Raw genomic sequence first — 6,633 nt, 5'->3', positions numbered from 1 at the left:
AGAGAAGGGAAGGGAAGAGAACTATCAGAGGGAAAACGCCAAGACATTAAGACTATATAGCACGTGGAATGGGTCAAGTTAAGGGGGGAGGTTTCTATTATTAGAAAAACAAGGTGCAAACCATACCCCTTACAATTGAAATCTATTTATTTATATACAAGAAGGCACATTGGGTTATGAGAGTATGTAACACATATTACGAGGTACATTGTAGCAAAGTTTGAGTTGACGGAGTGGGTAGCACAAGGTACAGTGTGAGTTTGAAACACATTTAGAAACAAGGCACCGCCGAAGGAGGCTATTATTTGTTATGCACCCCATACTCAACCAGTAAGTAGTGGAGCAAAACATAGATTACATGGTCATAAAGTCTTAATCAGACCTCAGTGGCTATTTTTACATTATCATGCACAACTAACTTAAGTAAAATAACAACCAGTAAACAGACTGCTGTTTTCTAATTCTAGTTCAGGCACTTCCTGGGATAAAACGCGAACATTCCTTGAGGAACTGTGAGGTGCTTATCTCAAATCAAATCAAATCAAATGTTTATTTAGGTAAGGTACATACAAGAGATTTTACAAAGAGTGATGGATTTATAGATAGGGCTAGTACATATACAGTAATGCCTAAAGCCACTATTACGCAAAGCGTTTCGGGCATGAAAAACTTAAATGACTAAAGCTTAATACTAATTGAGCATGAAGAGTAAAATGAAAACATGGAATGAAAACATAGCTGAAAAAGCAGCACAAATACAATTCTGTCGACAAACAGCGCTCTTTAAAAAAAAACAGACATTGGTTGACAATAGAGGGGTAAGGTAGGTTACAGAGAATTTATTAGGTAGAGCTTCGTTTTTATCTTAAACTTGTTGAGAGAAGTACAGTCTTTAACATGGTTGGGAAGGTCATTCCACAATCTGGGTCCCTTGATTTGTAGAGCATTTCTAGTTTGATTAAGTCGTACTCTAGGAATATCAAAACTGTATTTATTTCTGGTGTGGTGCTCATGGGTTCTGTTACAACCTTCTATGAAGCTTTTGAGGTCAGGATTGGCATTACAGTTTAGCGTTTTATATAAGCGTTTATAGCGTTATATATAAGTGTATATAGCGTGTTTTAGCTATATAAGTGTATATAGCGTAAGTGTTTATAGCGTTATATATAAGTGTATATAGCGTTTTATAGCGTTTAGCATGTATAATACACATGAGAGAATGTGCAGTGACTTAATGTCTAACATATTCAGAGATTTGAGTAGGGGTACCGAGTGATGTCTGGGGCCAGAGTTGGATATTGTCCTAATAGCAGCTTTGTGTTGAGTAATTAGAGGACGTAAATGATTTCGGGTAGTAGAGCCCCAAGCACAAATACCATAGTTGAGATATGGATAGATAGTAATAGAGAGTCACCAGGGCAGGGCGGGGTACATAATATCTGATCTTAGAAAGTATGCCAACAGTTTTTAATTTTTTTTTATATATTTAGAATGTGTCCCTGGAAATTCAGCTTGTGGTCAATGAGAATGCCAGGGAATTTGCCATCTAATTTGTTACAAATTTGGGTATTGTTTATTTTGAGATTTATTTGATTAGAGGATTTATTGCCAAACAGAATATAGAAAATTTTGTCAATGTTAAGGGTGAGTTTGTTGGCAGTTATCCAAAGATGGACTTTATTTAGCTCAGTATTTACTGTGGCATTTAGAGCAAGGAGGTCAGGACTGGAGTAAATGAAGGTTGTGTCGTCAGCAAATAGAATTGGTTTGAGGTGTTGGGAGGCATTTGGAAGGTCATTAATGTAGATGAGAAAGAGGAGAGGGCCAAGTATGCTGCCCTGAGGAACACCAATGTTGATGGGTAGGGTGGGAGAAATTGAATTATTCACAGAAACATACTGGAGCCTGTCAGTAAGGTAGGATTTGAGGTATTGCAGGGAGTGTCCTCTGACTCCATAATGATGTAATTTAAGAAGGTTTTGGTGGTTGACAGTGTCAAAAGCTTTTTTTCCTCGTAACGGTCCCAAAGTTTAACGAGAGATTTTGAACTTGGCACTCCACAGGGAGGTGTCCTCAGTCCTACTCTGTTCAATGTGTTAATCATGCACTTTTAAACTCAGTAACCAGAAGGTCCAGCGAACACATCATTAGCTATGCGGATGATATACTGATCCATACCAATGGGTATACCAACACCCAAAATGTTCTGAACTCTGTATTGCACACATGTCAGGAACAAAGATCCTGAACCGACGCCCACCCAGACGGCGTGGGGCCGTTCGCAAAATGCAGTTGCATGATGGCTCTCTGCTCGACTATGTAACCAGATACAAATACCTTGGTCTTGAAGTTCCACTGTACCACTGTGCAATGTTGTAGCCAGACTGGGTCGCCAATGTAGAGAGAGGCTCCGTGCTCTCAAGGCTGTGGTAGGCTACCATCCAAGCTATGGTGCAAATCTGAGAATTGTCAAAATGATGGATCTCTCATATATTAGGTCTCTGATTATGCTGCACCCATGCTTGCTCTAGTGCCTGAGAGAATGCTTGGAGGGCTGGAAAAGATGCAAAACGAAGCCCTGAGGATAATCCTCGGATGCCCCCGTACAACTAAATTACTAAACATGAGGAAGGAACTGAATATTCCATGTGTAAGTGATCGTATCACTGAAATTAATGTTTTAATTGGTATCAAGATGCTTAGGCTAACCCACCCTAACCCCTGCACTGAAGCCCTCTTCCTTGAAGGTCAGTATCCCTCCAAATGGATTACCGAAACTGCCAATATGCTCAGAATGTATAACTTTCATCACCCCTACCAAGAGAGACAACAACAACACTTTCCTGCCCCCATGGCAGATCACTCCTTTTCTAATTACTGTCCCCCCTTTCCCACCCAAGAAGCCGATTAAAGAACGAGCCTTGCTTCGACAAGAAGCAAAGTACAATGCCTTAAGCCAAATTGATGCTTTAGTCAGAGAGCGCTCCCTTTCCCAGATTATTTACACTGATGGATCCTTGCATCAGTCGTATGGCGCAGCTGGAAGTGCAGTTGCTGTGACAGGGAGAGATGGTTCCTTCTCCCATGATTGATTGATTGATGAAGATTAAGCCACCCAAAAGGTGGCACGGGCATGAATAGCCCGTAAGTGGTGGCCCTTTTGAGCCATTACCAGTATCAATAGATTGGGGAGATCTGTGGAGGTGCGACTGCACCCTGCGTGACGGGAGATGTCTCCCGTCCTCTCCCATGAGTGTGGAGAGCGTCTAAGTAACTGGGCCTCCACTCTTCAAACAGAATTGGTTGCCATAATCCTTGCACTCGAGCGCGTATATGAATCCAAAGTTGACACGCTAATTGTAAGTGACTCCTTGTCATCCTTGACTGCCCTCAGCTCCCTAAGGCATAACTCTGACGTGCTTATCTCTGAAGCTTGACACAGATATAATGAAATAATCAATGATGGAGTTAGAGTTTGTCTCCTGTGGATTCCTTCCCATATTGGTCTCCGAATGCATGATAGAATTGATGAGTTGGCAAGACTTTTGCTCGTAACGAGGGTTACCAACATTACCAAGATTACCAACTTTGACTGCCTTTGAGCAGCCTGAGGGCAGCAATATCCCAGGAACATCAACTAAATTTCGGAGATTAGAGGCAAAATGAAATTCACACCAGTTACTCCATCTATCATCATTCTATTATGCAGGAAGAACCGCAGGTCTATGGGTCATCCAATAATGTTGCAGAATTCTAAATGTTACCACTGCTAGGATTAGGCTCGGCTACAAGTACCTTTGGGAGTCTGTAACATCTACTGAAGTAGATCTGACTAAATGTAAACTGTCAGCAGAACTATTCTCATACTTTGCGTCATTATATAATGGAATGTGAAAAAATCGCGGAATTTAGAGATAACACCATCAATAGTGTCCAAGAAATGTGTAAGTACTTCATTCATAATGATGTGCTGCCCGAAATCTTAGCGAAGTATCCAAAATTTGCTTACTGTAGGTAATGCATGCACATGACTGTAAAGCTGCCGCCCAGTTGAGTGGGTGTGCAGCAAGACTAGTAACTGTGACTCACCATTGATATAAAGTGCCTTGTAAAGTGACTGTTGTGAGCCTCTTGTTGATTACTTGTGACACAAAAGATTATTGATGTGTGTATTTGTATGGGTGATCAAATATATATGTATATATATGCATACGTATATATATATGTACATGTATGTATGAGAATGTGTACATGTATATATTACATTAATAATTTTGTAACTAGCATCAACAAATTTTTATTTGCTTAGATAAACGAACTAGAGGGTTCAGTTCCTGAGCCGATTATGTGCCTCTGTAATCCTTTACACCACCGCCCACGGGATGGGTATGGGGTGCATAATAAAGAAAGAAATTGAATTGTAGTGGAGGTGGGGTCCCTCGATTGTTTCAAGCGCGGGTTGGACATGTATATGAGTGGGATAGGGTGGTTATAGATAGGAGCTGCCTCGTATGGGCCAATAGGCCTTCTGCAGTTACCTTTGTTCTTAAGTTCTTATTTAATGAAGATGAGTTCCAGCTCTTGCGCTACGGAATAAATATATTGGTTGGATAACAATTACTTTTCAAACTAGAGATGCTATACCAAAGATGATACTCTTAGAGACGCTAGTGCTCTTTAGAGTGGAATACTGCTGCACAATGACAGCCCCTTTTCAAGCTGGAGAGCGTGCAGAGATCCTTTACTGCTAGAATTCACTCAGTTAAACATCTAAACTATTGGAACCGACTGAAATGCCTAAATCTGTATTCTCGAGTGCAGGCGGGAGATACATAATAATTTACACATGGAAAATAGTAGAGGGGCTGGTCCCAAACCCGCACCCAGAAATACCACCACATAACACCAGGTGGCATGGCAGGATGTGCAGAATACCCAGATTCGAACCTATGTCCGAGAGCATCCCAGACGCAGCCTTAATCGACTGAGCTACGACATGGTATAAGTTTAAGAACATAAGAACATAAGAACAAAGGTAACTGCAGAAGGCCTATTGGCCCATACGAGGCAGCTCCTATTCTATAACCACCCAATCCCACTCATATACTTGTCCAACCCGTGCTTGAAACAATCGAGGGACCCCACCTCCACAATGTTACGCGGCAATTGGTTCCACAAATCAACAACCCTGTTACTGAACCAGTATTTACCCAAGTCTTTCCTAAATCTAAACTTATCCAATTTATATCCATTGTTTCGTGTTCTGTCCTGTGTTGATACTTTTAATACCCTATTAATATCCCCCCGGTTATGTCCATTCATCCACTTGTAAACCTCTATCATGTCACCCCTAACTCTTCGCCTTTCCAGTGAATGCAACTTAAGCTTTGTTAATCTTTCTTCATATGAAAGATTTCTAATTTGGGGAATTAACTTAGTCATCCTACGCTGGACACGTTCAGAGTTTGCAACCAGAAGTTCTACTGAAAATATACTTGGATCATGCAGCCTCTCAGAGGCACAAACCAGGAAAGGCACAAACTCGGGCCGGGCTTGGGGAGTAGAACAACTCCCAGAACCCCATCAACCAGGTACCAGAATTTTACACAATTTCCACATGCACTCGAGCATCTAAACTATTGAAACCGACTGGAATGCCTAAATCTGTATTCTCGAGTGCAGGCGGGAGATCCATAATAATTTACACATGGAAAATAGTAGAGGGCCTGCAACCAGAAATTCTACTGAATTTACTTGGATCCTGCAGCCTCTCAGAGGCACAAACCAGGATTTTACACAATTCCCCCCATGCACTCGAGCTATGTCAATAGGCCGTTCTATCTCTTCACCCTTACTTCATTACACACAGAAATCACAATAGCGTGATGCATCAAATGAACAAATCCACAAGGGCCGTGACGAGGATTCGAACCTACGTCCGAGAGCATCTCAGACACATCTAGGATGCATCATGCTATTGTGATTTCTGTGTGACTCTGAGAGAACTCTATCAACATCAGAGACCCGTGATGGTTCAACACTCTTCCATTACACATAAGGGGCATAACTGGTTGATCCCTCACTGTTTAAGAGAATTTGACAAGCACCTCCAAAGGATACCTTATCAACCAGGCTGTAACTCATGTCAGGCTGCGTATGAAATCGCAGGTTGACCAGTCCAGCAACAAGGAGGCCTGATCGACGACCGGGCCGTGGGAACACTAAGCCCCGAAAACACCTCAAGGTAAGGTAACCATCCTCAGTGGTCACCACTCATCCTGGCGACCATCCTCACCTGACTACCACCTATAAATGGCGATCATCCTCACCCATCCATTAGCTGGACACCCTCATAAAGACTGTGAAGCAGTATCCTCCCCCGCGATAACAGCTTGATGGTTAAATGCAAACTCAGACTACTGAGAAAAAAAAAATTGTACCACTTACGGGCTATTCATGCCCGTGCCACCTCTTGGGTGGCTTAATCTTCATCAATCAATCAACCCATCCATTATAGCGAATAGGTGGTGGGCAATACCCACAATGGGATTCTTTCATTAGGTACATTTCTATAGTATACATGTTATCAGTAATGGTATAAATTAAGGTTCAATAAGCTACTAGACACAAAAC

The sequence above is a fragment of the Procambarus clarkii genome, chromosome 27 (genome assembly GCF_040958095.1).
Source record: "Procambarus clarkii isolate CNS0578487 chromosome 27, FALCON_Pclarkii_2.0, whole genome shotgun sequence".
Classification (NCBI taxonomy): Eukaryota; Metazoa; Arthropoda; class Malacostraca; order Decapoda; family Cambaridae; genus Procambarus; species Procambarus clarkii.
This window is presented reverse-complemented; position numbering follows the sequence as displayed.